At 40.4% G+C, this 13,137-nt stretch overlaps 1 pseudogene; it reads left to right on the forward strand.

Annotated features, from left to right (window-relative positions):
* The first annotated feature begins 6,585 nt into the window (after positions 1 to 6,585).
* LOC105476699 (homeobox protein NANOG pseudogene) lies at positions 6,586 to 7,581 on the forward strand (annotated as a pseudogene).
* The last annotated feature ends 5,556 nt before the right edge of the window (positions 7,582 to 13,137 follow it).

The raw sequence follows: 13,137 nt of genomic DNA on the forward strand, positions 1-13,137 counted from the left end.
TTTATTTTGTATCCTGAGACTTTGCTAAAGTTGCTTATCAGCTTAAGGAGATTTTGGGCTGAGACAATGGGGGTTTCTAAATATACAATCATGTCATCTGCAAAGAGGGACAATTTGACTTCTTCTTTTCCTAACTGAATACCCTTTATTTCTTTCTCTTGCCTGATTGCCCTGGTCAGAACTTCCAACACTATGTTGAATAGGAGTGGTGAAAGAGGGCATCCATGTCTGGTGCCAGTTTTCAAAGGGAATTCTTCCAGTTTTTGCCCATTCAGTATGATATTGGCTGTAGGTTTGTCATAAATAGCTCTTATTATTTTGAGATACATTCCATCAATACCTAGTTTACTGAGAGTTTTTAGCATGAAGGGCTGTTGAATTTTGTCAAAAGTCTTTTCTACATCTATTGAGATAATTATGTGGTTTTTGTCTTTGGCTCTACTTATGTGATTGATTATGTTTATTGATTTGTGTATGTTGAAGCAGCTTTGCATCCCAGGGATGAAGCCAACTTGATCGTGGTGGATAAGTTTTTTGATGTGCTGCTGGATATGATTTGCCAGTATTTTATTGAGGATTTTTGCATCGATGTTCATCAGGGATATTGGTCTAAAATTCTTTTTTTGTTGCGTCTCTGACAAGCGTTGGTATCAGGATGATGCTGGCCTCATAAAATGAGTTAGGGAGGATTCCCTCTTTTTCTATTGATTAGAATAGTTTCAGAAGGAATGATACCAGCTCCCCTTTGTACCTCCGGTAGAACTCGGCTGTGAATCTGTCTGGTCCTGGACTATTTGTGGTTGGTAGGCTATTAATTACTGCCCCAATTTCAGAACCTGTTATTGGTCTATTCAGAGATTCAACTTCTTCCTGGTTTAATCTTGGGAGGGTGTAAGTGTCCAGGAACTTATCCATTTCTTCTAGATTTTCTAGTTTATTTGTGCAGAGGTGTTTATAGTATTCTCTGATGGTAGTTTGTGTTTCTGTGGGATTGGTGGTGATATCCCTTTATCATTTTTTATTGCGTCTATTTGATTCTTCTCTCTTTTCTTATTTATTAGTCTTGCTGGTGGTCTATCAGTTTCGTTGATCTTTTCGAAAAAAACCAGCCCCTGGATTCATTGATTTTTTGGAGGGTTTTTTGTGTCTCTATCTCCTTCAGTTCTGCTCTGATCTTTGTTATTTCTTGCCTTCTGCTAGCTTTTGAGGTTGTTTGGTCGTGCATCTCTAGTTCTTTTAATTGTGATGTTAGGGTGCCGATTTTAGATCTTTCCTGCTTCCTCTTGTGGGCATTTAGTGCTATAAATTTTCCTCTACACACTGCTTCAAATATGTCCCAGATATTATGGTACGTGCCCACAGCTAACATTATACACAATGATGAAAACTGAAAAATTTTCCCCCTAAAATCAGAAAAAAAGACAAAAATGCTCCCTTTCCCAACTTCCATCAAACATTTTATGTGAAGATTTAGCCTGGGCAATTAGGCAAGGAAAAGAAATAGAATACATCAAAATTGGAAAGGAAGACATAAAACTATCTCTGTTTGTAGATAAAATGATCTTTTATATACAAAATCACTTAAACTCCACAAACTTGCTCATTTAATGAATTCAGCCATGTTTCAGGATACACAATCAATACAGAAAAATCAGTTGTATATGTATAAACAAACAATTAACAATCTGCAAAGGAAATTAAGAAAACAATTTCATTTACAATAGAATCAAAAAAATAAAATACTTAGGAACAAATTTAACCAAGACAATGCAAGATATATACATTGAAAAACTATAAAACATTGCTGAAAATATTATAGATCTAAATAAATGAGAAGACATCTTGTGTTCATTGATTGGAAAACTTCATATTGCTAAGATGCCAATACTACACAAAGTGACCTAGGAATTCCATGTAATCCTGGTCAAATTTTCAAAGGTGTTTGTCGCAGAAATGAAAAAGCTGATTCTAAAATTCAGGTAGAATTTGTAAGGGGCCCTGTATAGCCAAAACAATTTAGAGAAAGAAAAATAAAATTAGAAGACTCACATTTCCCTATTTCAAAACTTACTACAGAGCCACAGTAATTAAAATATTGTCATAGCAGCATAAGGATGGACATATAAATTAATGGGATAGAATAGAGATTCCAGAAATAAACAGTTACATGTGTGGTCCATTGATTTTTTATTTTTATTTATTTATTTATTTATTTTTGAGACAGAGTCTTGCCCTGTCACCCAGGCTGGAGTATACTGACCTGATCTCAGCTCACTGCAACCTCCGCCTCCCAGGTTCAAACTATTCTCCTGCTTCAGCCTCCAGAGCAGCTGAGATTATAGGCACCTGCCACCACACCCGGCTAAGTTTTGTATTTTTAGTAGCAACGGGGTTTCACCATGTTGGCCAGACTGGTCTTGAACTCCTGACCTCAAGTGATCCACCCACCTTGGCCTCCCAAACTGCTGGTATTACAGGCATGAGCCACTGCTCCCAGCTGGTCCACTGGTTTTTAACAAGGATGTCGAAATCCTTCAATATGGAAAAAATATTCAACAAAGAATGCTAGAAAAACTGAATATCTACATGCAAAAACAGTGGACATTCTACCTCACACCATGTACAAAAATTAACTCAAAATGAAACACCTAAGGGTAAGAGGGAAAAGTATAAAACTCAGAAAAAATATGTAGTGAGTCTTCAAGACATCGGATTTGGCAATGAAGTCTTAGGTATGCACCAAATGCACACACACACACAAAAAAGATAAATTAGACAGTGTCAAAATTAAAAATTTTTGTGCATCAAAGGTTACTTACTACAAAGGAAGTAAAAACACCAACCCCAGAATGGGAGAAAATACTTGCAAATCACATGTCTGATAAGGTTCTAGTACCCAGAACTGTTACAACTCAACAACCAAGTGACAATTGACCAAATTAAAACGTAAAAAGGATTAGAATTGACATTTTTCCAAAGAAGACGTGCAAATGATCAGCCAGCATATGAAAAGATTTTCAACATCATTAGCTATTGGGGAAATACAAATCAAAATGACAGCAGGATACCACTTTATACCCACTAGGGTGGCTATAATTCCTTTAAAATGGAAAAAAAATCAAGTGTTAGGAATGATATGGAAAGATTGCAGCCCTTGTACTTTTCTGTTAGGAAATTCTACTTTTAAGCATATATCCAAGAAACAAGTATTCAAACAGAAACATGTGCATGATGTCCATGGCACTATTTACAATAGCGAAAAAGCGGAAAGAATCCAAATGTCAACTGAGGAACGGATGAACAAAATGCAGTATATGCATAAAGTGGAATATTAATTGGTCTTAAAAAGAATGAAGCACTGGGCTGGGTGTGGTGGTTCACGCCTGTAATCACAGCACTTTGGGAGGCCGAGGTGGGCAGATCACGACATCAGGAGATCAAGACCACTCTGGCTAACATGGTGAAACCCATCTCTACTAAAAATACAAAAACTTAGCTGATTGTGGTGGAACATGCCTGTAGTCCCAGCTTCTCAGGAGGTTGAGGCAGGAGAATCGTTTGAACTCGGGAGGCAGAGGTTGCAGTGAGCAGAGATCGTGCTACTGCACTCCAGCCTGGGCGACAGAGTGAGACTCCTTCTCAAGAAAAAAGAAGAAGAAGAAGAAGAAGAAGAAGAAGAAGAAGAAGAAGAAGAAGAAGAAGAAGAAGGAGGAGGAGGAGGGGGAGGGGGAGGGGGAGGAGGGGGAGGGGGAGGAGGAGGAGGAGGGGGAGGGGGAGGGGAGGAGGGGGAGGGGGAGGGGGAGGGGAGGAGGGGGGGAGGGGGAGGGGGAGGGGGAGGGGGAGGGGAGGAGGGGAGGAGGAGGGGGGGGAGGAGGAGGGGGAGGAGGGGGGAGGGGGGAGGAGGGGGAGGGGGGAGGAGGGGGAGGGGGAGGAGGGGGAGGGGGAGGAGGGGGAGGGGGGAGGAGGGGGAGGGGGAGGAGGGGGAGGGGGAGGAGGGGGAGGGGGAGGGGGAGGAGGAGGAGGAGGGGGAGGGGGAGGGGGGAGGGGGAGGGGGAGGGGGAGGGAGGGGGAGGGGGAGGAGGGGGAGGAGGAGGGGGAGGAGGGGGAGGGGGAGGAGGGGGAGGGGGAGGGGGAGGGAGGAGGAGGAGGGGGAGGGGGAGGAGGGGGAGGGGCGAGGAGGAGGAGGAGGAGGGCATTAATACATGCTACAATATGAATGAACTTCCAAAACATTATGTTAAGTGAATGAAGCCAGATGTAAAAGGTCACTAATGTATGATTCCATTGATAGAAATATCCAGCATACGTAAATGCAGAGAAACAGAAAGCAGATTAGTGGTTGCTCAGGGCTGGGGGTAAAGGCAGTGGGCAGTGTCTACTTAATGGTTATGTCATTTACCCTTTGTAGGGATAAAAATGTTTGGGAACCAGATAGAAGTTATGGCTATACAACATGGTCAATATAGTAGCTTTCACTAAAATGTACACTTTAAAATGGTTAATTTTACATTACCTGAATTTTACCTCAATTAGAAAACCATAGAGCTTAATGAAAACAAAATAGAATATATTAAAATAGATGGGATGAGTTAAAATAGTGCCGAGAGGAAAAACTACATCATTAAATGTTAATTTTAAAAGGTCTTCTCTTTTTTAAAATGTCTACTGCAAAAATAAAAAACTAGTAAAAGAAGAGCAAAGTAAGCCCAAGGTGAACAGAAGGAAGGAATGAACAGAAGGAAGGAATTGGTAAAGCCTTTTTGTTTGTTTGTTTGTTTTGAGACAGAATCTTGCTCTGTCACCCAGACTGGAGTGCAGTGATGCAATCTTGGCTCACTGCAACCTCCGCTTCCCGGGTTCAAGCAATTCTCCTGCCTCACCCTCCTGGGTAGCTGGATTATAGGCGTGCGCCACCACGCCTGGCTAATTTTGTATTTTTAGTAGACACTGGGTTTCACCATGTTGGTCAGGCTGGTCTCGAACTCCTGACCTCGTGATCCGCCGGCCTCAGCCTCCCAAAGCGCTGGGATTGCAGGCGTGAGCCACCTTGCCTGGCCCAAAGATCTTTTTAATTAATGAGATTTAATATTAAAAAAACAACCAGCTGGGGCACAGTAGCACATAAGTATAATCCCAGCACTTCAAAAGGCTAAGATGGGCAGATAACTTTAGCCAGAAGAGTTTGAGACAAGCCTAGACAACATGACAAAAATCTGTCTCTACAAAAAAATATAAAAATTAGCCTGGCATGGTGGTGTGTGTCTGTGGTTCCCGCTACTTGGGAGGCTGAGGATCACTTGAACCCAGGAGGTCGAGGCTGCAATGAACCATGATAGCACCCCTGCACTGCAGCCTAGGCAACAGAGTGAGGTATTGAAAAAACAAAACAAAACAAAACAGAAAAGTTAATGAACACAAAGAGCTGGTTTTCTAGGAAAAAAAATTAACAAAATTGATAAACCTCTAGCGAAACTGACAAAGATTAAGACAGAGACAGTATATCCAAATATTAGGAATAAAGTAGAGAGTATCTCTATAGAACCTGCAACTATTAAAAAGATAATAAGGAATACTATTTTAAAAGTTACACTTGAAAATTTGACAAGAAAAAAGGACCAATTTCTTAAAAATCTCAAACTTCCAAAACTCAATGAAGATGAAATGTGCAATCTGGATATTTCTATAATTATTAACAAAAATTAATTTAAAAGCTCCTGAATGAAAAATCTATAGGACCAGATGTTTTCACTAGATAATTCTTACAAACATTTAAGTATAATTAACACTGATTTTACACAAACTCTTCCAGAAAATAGAAAACACTACTCAATTCATCTTATAAAGCTAGTATTACTTTAAAACCAAAATCAGTCAAAGACAGTGCAAACCAAGAAAAGCATAGACAGCATCTTGTAAACTTAGATGTGGAGGTCTTCATTTGAATTTAAGTAAATCTAATCCAACAGTCTATATTGTAGTTCGTTCAGGTTGCTATAACAAAGTACTATAAACTAAGTAGTTTATAAATAATACAAATTTATTTTTCATAGCTCTGGACACTGGGAAGTCCAACATCAAGTTAACAGCAGATTCATTGTCTGGTGACGGCCTATTTTCTGACTGAAAGATGGCACATGTTGAAGAAGATAGCTAGCTTCCGGGAGTTTTTTATGAGGGCACTAATCCCAACAATGAGGGTTTTGCCTTCATGATCTAATCACCTTCCAAAATTCCCCACCTCTTAATGGTCTCACCTTGGTGACTAGATTTCAACATATGAATGTTGGAGGGACACAAACATTCAGACCATAGCCGTCTATAAAAAAGAATAATACACCATAAAAGTGTAAGAGTTAGTCTATCTATGTCTGCAGGGTTCTTTCAATATTTAAAAAGCAGTTTTGCTGGACTGAGCTGGTTGCCTTCGGTTATTGTGGCGGTGACTCACTTCATCCGAACTTCTTGATACTTTTGCTTCTGGAGGTCATATTTCTCTAAGATCTTCAGAAAAAAAGTCTTAAAACCACCTTAGCCTTTTTTCCAGTCCAACTCTTAAATTTTTTCCTCCTCTTCCCCAATAATGACATGAGTGTGGATCCAGCTTGTCCACAAAGCCTGCCTTGCTCCGAAGCATCCGACTGTAAAGACTCTTCACCTACACCTGTAATTTGTGGGCCTGAAGAAAACTATCCATTCTTGCAATTGTCTTCTGCTGAGATGCCTCACACAGAGACTGTCTCTCCTCTTCCTTCCTCCATGGATCTTGCTTATTCAGGACAGCCCTGATTCTTCCACAGTCCCAAAGGCAAACAACCCACTTCTGCAGAGAAGAGTGCCACAAAAAAGGAAAACAAGGGTCCCGGTCAAGAAACAGAAGACCAGAACTGTGTTCTCTTCCAACCAGCTGTGTGTACTCAATGATAGATTTCAGAGACAGAAATACTTCAGCCTCCAGCAGATGCAAGAACTTTCCAACATCCTGAACCTCAGCTACAAAGGTGAAGACCTGGTTCCAGAACCAGAGAACAAAATCTAAGAGGTCGCAGAGAACAACTGGCCAAAGAATAGCAATGGTGTGATTCAGAAGGCCTCAGCACGTACCTATCCCAGTCTCGACTCTTCCTACCACCAGGGATGCCTGGTGAACGTGACTGGAAACCTTCCAATGTGGAGCAACCAAACCTAGAACAATTCAACCTGGAGCAACCAGATCCAGAACATCCAGTCCTGGAGCAACCACTCCTGGAACACTCAGACCTGGTGCACCCAGTCCTGGAACAATCAGGCCTGAAACAGTTCCTTCTATAACTATGGAGAGGAATCTCTGCAGTCCTGCATGCAGTTCTAGCCAAATTTTCCTGACTTGGAGGTTTCCTTGGAAACTGCTGGGGAAAGCCATAATGTAGTACAGCAGACCACTAGGTATTTTAGTACTCCACAATTCATAGATTTATTCCTGAAGTACTCCACAAACATGCAACCTTAAGATGTGTGAAGATGAGTGAAGTCGACATTACTCAGTTTCAGTCTGGGCACTGGCTGAATCCTTCCTCTCCCCTCCCTTTCCTCATAGGATTTCTGTTGTTTGGAAACCACGTGTTCTGGTTTCCATTATGCCTACCCAGTCAATTTGATGGAGGGTGGGGAATGCTTGGAGCCTAATCAGAGAGGTTTCTTTCTTTTTTCCTATTAGATCTTCCTGGAGAAAAGACATTTTAATAACCTTGGCTGCTAAGGACAACATGATAGAAGCTGTCTCTGGCTATAGATAAGTAGATCTAATACTAGTTTGGATACCTTTAGGGTTTAGAATCTAACCTCAAGAATAAGAAACAAAAGTACAGATTGGTGTGATGAAGGTATATTCCTATTGTTTGGGATTGGGCTTTACTTATTTTTAGAAAAAAAATATTGAGTCCGGGTGTGGTGGCTCATGCCTGTAATCCCAGCACTTTGGGAGGCCAAGTCAGGCAGATCACCTCAGGTTAGGAGTTCAATACCAGTCTGGCCAACATGATGAAACCCTCTCTCTACTAAAACATAAAAATTAGCCTGGTGTGGTCTCAGGAGCCTGTAATCCCAGCTACTCGGGAGACTGAGGCAGGAGAATCACTTGACCCCAGGAGGTGGAGGTTGCAGTGAGTCGAGATAGAGTCACAGCAATCCAGCCTGGGTGACAGAGCCAGATTCTGTCTCAAAAAAATAAAATAAAATAAGATAAAATAAAAACTCTATTGAGGTGAAGGGTGAAGGACTGAGGTGAAGGGTGAAGAGTTAAGCTATAACACACTTCGTTGACTTCCTCAGCCCTTTATGGCTCTGTTTTACTATACCCCCTATTTTGTTGGTTATGCTAATATTTGTGGAAAGAAGTCTTGTATTTGCTGCGTTATAATGATATCAATACTACTTTGGCTGGTTTAAGTACAAATGAATAAAACAACCATTTTTTTCTTTAAAAATATTTAAAAAGCAACAAATGTAATATCAATGGGCTAAAGAAGAAAAACTGTATGATCATATTAACTGATAGAGAAATAACATTCAACAAAACTCAGTAACCATTAATAATAAAAACTCTCGGCAAACTAGGAATACAGGGAAATCTGATACAGAGTGTCTACATTATACCTAAGGTTGGCATGATATTTAATAATTAAAGACTGAATGCTTTCCCATGAAATTGGGAACAAATCAAGAATGTTCACTCCCTATAATCCCAGCACTTTGGGAGGCCGAGGCAGGCAGATCACAAGGTCAGGAGTTCGAGACCAGCCTGACCAACATGGTGAAACCCCGTCTCTACTAAAAATACAAAAATTACCCGGGCATGGTGTTGGGTGCCTGTAGTCCCAGCTACTCAGGAGGCTGAGGCAGGAGAATCCTTGAACCCAGGAGGTGGAGGTTGCAGTGAGCCAAGATTGCATCACTGCACCCCAGCCTGGGCAACAGAGAGAGACTCTGTCTCAAAAAAAAAAAAAAAAAAAAAAAAGAAATATATATATATATATAAAAAATAAAAAAGAATGTTTACTCTTATCTCTCTTTTTGTTGTTGTTGTTGTTGTTGTTGTTGAGACAGAGTCTTGCTTTGTCACTCAGGCGGGAGCGCAGTGGTGTGATCTCAGCTCACTGCAACCTCCATCTCCCTGGTTCAAGCGATTCTCCTGCCTCAGTCTCCTGAGTAACTGAGATTACAGGCATGTGCCACCATACCCAGCCAATTTTTGTATTTTTAGTAGAGATGAGGTTTCACCATGTTGGCCAAGATGGTCTCGATCTCCTGACCTTGTGATCTGCCTGCCTTGGCCTCCCAAAGTACTGTGATTACACACATCAGCCACCGCGCCTGGCCCTTATCACTCTTGTTTCTAGCCATCACAATAAATCAAAAGAGGAAACAAAAGAAAACAGATTGTGAAGGGAGAAGTAAAATTGTCCCTATTTACATGTGAAATGATGATGTACGTAGGAAATATCAAGAGATATACAAAAAACTTATTAGAACTAATATGGGAACTCATCAAGGTCACAGGACACAACAACACACAAAAATCATTTGCATTTTTATATAGTAATAATGACCATGTGGAAATCAAAATTTAAAACACAATATAATGTACAATCACTCAAAGAAAATATTTAGTTATACATACAAGAAAACATGTATAGTTCTGTAGGCTAAAAATTACCAATGCTAATGAGAGAAAACAATGAAGATCTGAATAAATAGAAAGCCATTTGTATTCGTCCACACTCGCATTGCTATAAAGAACTACCTGAGACTGGATAATTTATTTTAAAAAAGAGGCTTAATTGGCTCATGATTCCACAGACTGTACAGGAAGCATGTCTGAGGAGGCCTCAGGAAATTGACAATCATGGCAAAAGGTGAAGAGGAAAGAAGCACATCTTACAAGGCCAAAGAAGGATGAAGAAAGGGTGAAGGGGGAGGTGCTACACACTTTTAAACAACTAGATCTTGTGAGAACTCACTATGACAAGAACAGCAAGGGGGAAGTTTACCCCCAGGATCCAATCACCCCCTACAAGGCCCCTTATCTAACATTAGGGATTATAATTTGACATGAGATTTGGGTGGGGACATAAATTCAAACTGTATCATTCTGCCCTGGATCCTCTCAAATCTCATATACTTCTCACATTGTAAAATACAATAATCCCTTCTCAACAGTCCCCCAAGTCTTAACTCATTTCAAGATTAACTCAAAAGTCCATAGTGCAAAGTCTCATTTGAAACAAGGCAAATCCCTTTCACCTACGTGAAAGTCTGTAAAATCAAAAACAAGTTAGTTATTTCCAAGATACAGTCAGGTACAGGCATTGGGTAAATACAATTATTCTAAAAGGGAGAAATCAGGCAAAACAAAGAGACTACAGGCCCCATGCAAGTCCACAACCCAGCAGGGCAGTCATTACATCTTAAAACTCCAAAATAACCTCTTTTGACTCCATGTCTCAAATCCAGGCCACACTGATGCAAGGGTTGGGCTCCCAAGGCCCAGAGCATGTGTTCCCCTGTGGCTCTGCAGGGTACAGCTCCCTCAGCTGCTTTCATGGGCTGGCATTGAGTCCCTGTAGCTTTTAAAGATGCATGGTGGAAGCTGTCAGTGGATCTACCATTCTGGGGTCTGGAGGATGGTGGCTGTCTTCTCACAGCTCCACTATGCAGTGCCCCAGTGGAGACTTTGTGTAGGGGATCCACCCCACATTTCCCCTCCTCACTGCCCTACTAGAGGTTCTCCATGAGGTCTCTGCTCCTGCAGCAGACTTCTGAATGGACATCTAGGTGTTTCCATACATCCTCCAAAATCTAGGTGGAGGCTCCCAAGCCTCAACTCTGTCCTTATGTGCACCTGGAGGCCTAACACCATGTTGAAACTGTCAAGAATTACAGCTTGCACTCTGTGGAGCAGTGGTCTGAGACATGTCTCGGGCCACTTTTAGTCATAACTGGAGCTGGAGTGACTAAGATGCAGGGTGCAGTGTCCCAAGGTTGAGCAGGGCAGCGGGCTCTGGGCCTGGCCATGAAACTATTCTTCCCTTCTAGGCCAGGCCTGTGATGAGAGGGGTTGCCACAATGGTCTCTGAAATGCCTTCAAGGCATTTTCCCCATTGTCTTGGCTATTAACATTCAGCTCCTCTTAATTTATGCAAATTTATGCAGCTGGCTTGAATTTCTCCCAAGAAAATCAAATTTTTTTCTACCACATGGTCAGGCTGAACATTTTCTAAACTTTTATGTTCTGCTTCCCTTTCAAATATAAGTTCCAGTTTCAGATCATCTCTTTGCTCATGCATATGATGATACAGTGTTAGAAGCAGTCTGGCGACATTCTGAATACTTTGCTGCTTAGAAATTTCTTCCATCAGATACCCTAAATCATCACTCTCAAGTTCAAAGTTCCACAGATCCCTAGAGCAGGGGCACAATATTGCCAGTCTCTTTGCTAAAGCATAGCAAGAATGACCTTTTTTCTAGTCCTCAATAAGTTCCTCATCTCCATCTGAAACGTCCTGAGCCTGGGTTTTATTGTCTATATCACTATCAGTATTTTGGTCACAACCATTCAACAAATCTCTAAGAAGTTCCAAACTTTCCCTCAACTTGCTGTCTTCTATTGAGCTCTACAAACTGTTCCAACCTCTGCCCATTGCCCAGTTCTAAAGTTACTTACAGATTTTCAGGTATCTTTATAGCAATGCCCCACTCCTAGGTACCAATTTTCTGTATTAGTCTATTCTCTCATTGTTATAAAGAAATACCTGAGACTGGGTAATTTGCAAAGAAAGGAAGTTTAATTGGCTCATGGTTCTTCAGACTGTACAGGAAGCATGGCTGGGGAGGCCTCAGGAAATTTACAATGATGGTGGAAGGCAAAGAAAAAGGAAGCATGTTTTACAAGGCCAGAGCAGGAGGAAAAGAGGGTGAAGTGGGAGATGTTACATACTTTTAAACAACCAGATCTCATGAGAGCTCACTCACTATCATGATAACAGCAAGGGGGAAATGCACTCCTATGATCCACTCACCTCTCACCAGGCCCCTTCTCGAACACTGGGGATTACAATTCAACATGAGATTTGGGCGAGGACACAAATCCAAACCATATCAGCATTCTACGTCCATGGATTGGAAGACTAAACATTCTTAGTATGGCAATACTATTCAAATTGAGCTAGAAATTCAACACAATTCCTAACAGAACCCCAGCTAAGTTATTTGTAGAAATTGACAAGCTGATCCTAAAATTCGTATGTAAATTCAAAGAAACCAAAATAGCCAAAACAATTTTTAAAAAGAAGAGCAATAATGGAATACTAGTACTTCTTAATTTCGAATTTTACTACACAGCTACTGTAGTCAATGCAGTGTGCTACCTGCATAAGGACAGACACATAAAATTTTTAGTTCTGAAATAAACCTTCATATTTACAGTCAATGATTTTCAACAAAAATGCCAAGACAGTTCAATTGGGAAAGAATAATCTTTAAAAAACAGTGCTAGGACAATTGGATAAACACACATAAAAAATAAAGTTGAACCCCCTACTTCACACCATATATAACGATTAACTCAAAATTGGTAAAATGTAAGAGCTGAAACTATAGCACTCTTAGAATAAAATATTAGGAGTAAATCTTTGTAACCTTCTATGAAGCAATGATTTCTTAGATATGACACTATAGGCAAAAGGAACAAAAGAAAAAATAGGTAAACTGGACATCATCAAAGTTAAAACCTTTGTGCTTCAAAGGATGCTATCAAGAAAGTAGAAAGGCAACCCATAGAATGTAAAAATACATTTGTAAAACATACATCTAATAGGAGACTTAAATCTAAAATATATAAAGAAAATTTTAACATCAACAATAAAAAACAACATAAGTAGGTAAAGGATCTATATAGACATTTCTCCAAAGAAAATATTTAAATGGCCAATAAACATATGGAAAGTTTCCCAACATTATTTTTTATTATGGTAGCGAAAATTAAAACCACAGTGAGATAACACTTTACACCCACTGGAATAGTATCTTAGTTAATTTTGTGTTGCTATGAAAGAATACCTGAGACTGGGTAATTTATGAAGAAAGGAGATTTATTTTGCTCAC

The sequence above is a fragment of the Macaca nemestrina genome, chromosome X (assembly GCF_043159975.1).
Source record: "Macaca nemestrina isolate mMacNem1 chromosome X, mMacNem.hap1, whole genome shotgun sequence".
Lineage (NCBI taxonomy): Eukaryota > Metazoa > Chordata > Mammalia > Primates > Cercopithecidae > Macaca > Macaca nemestrina.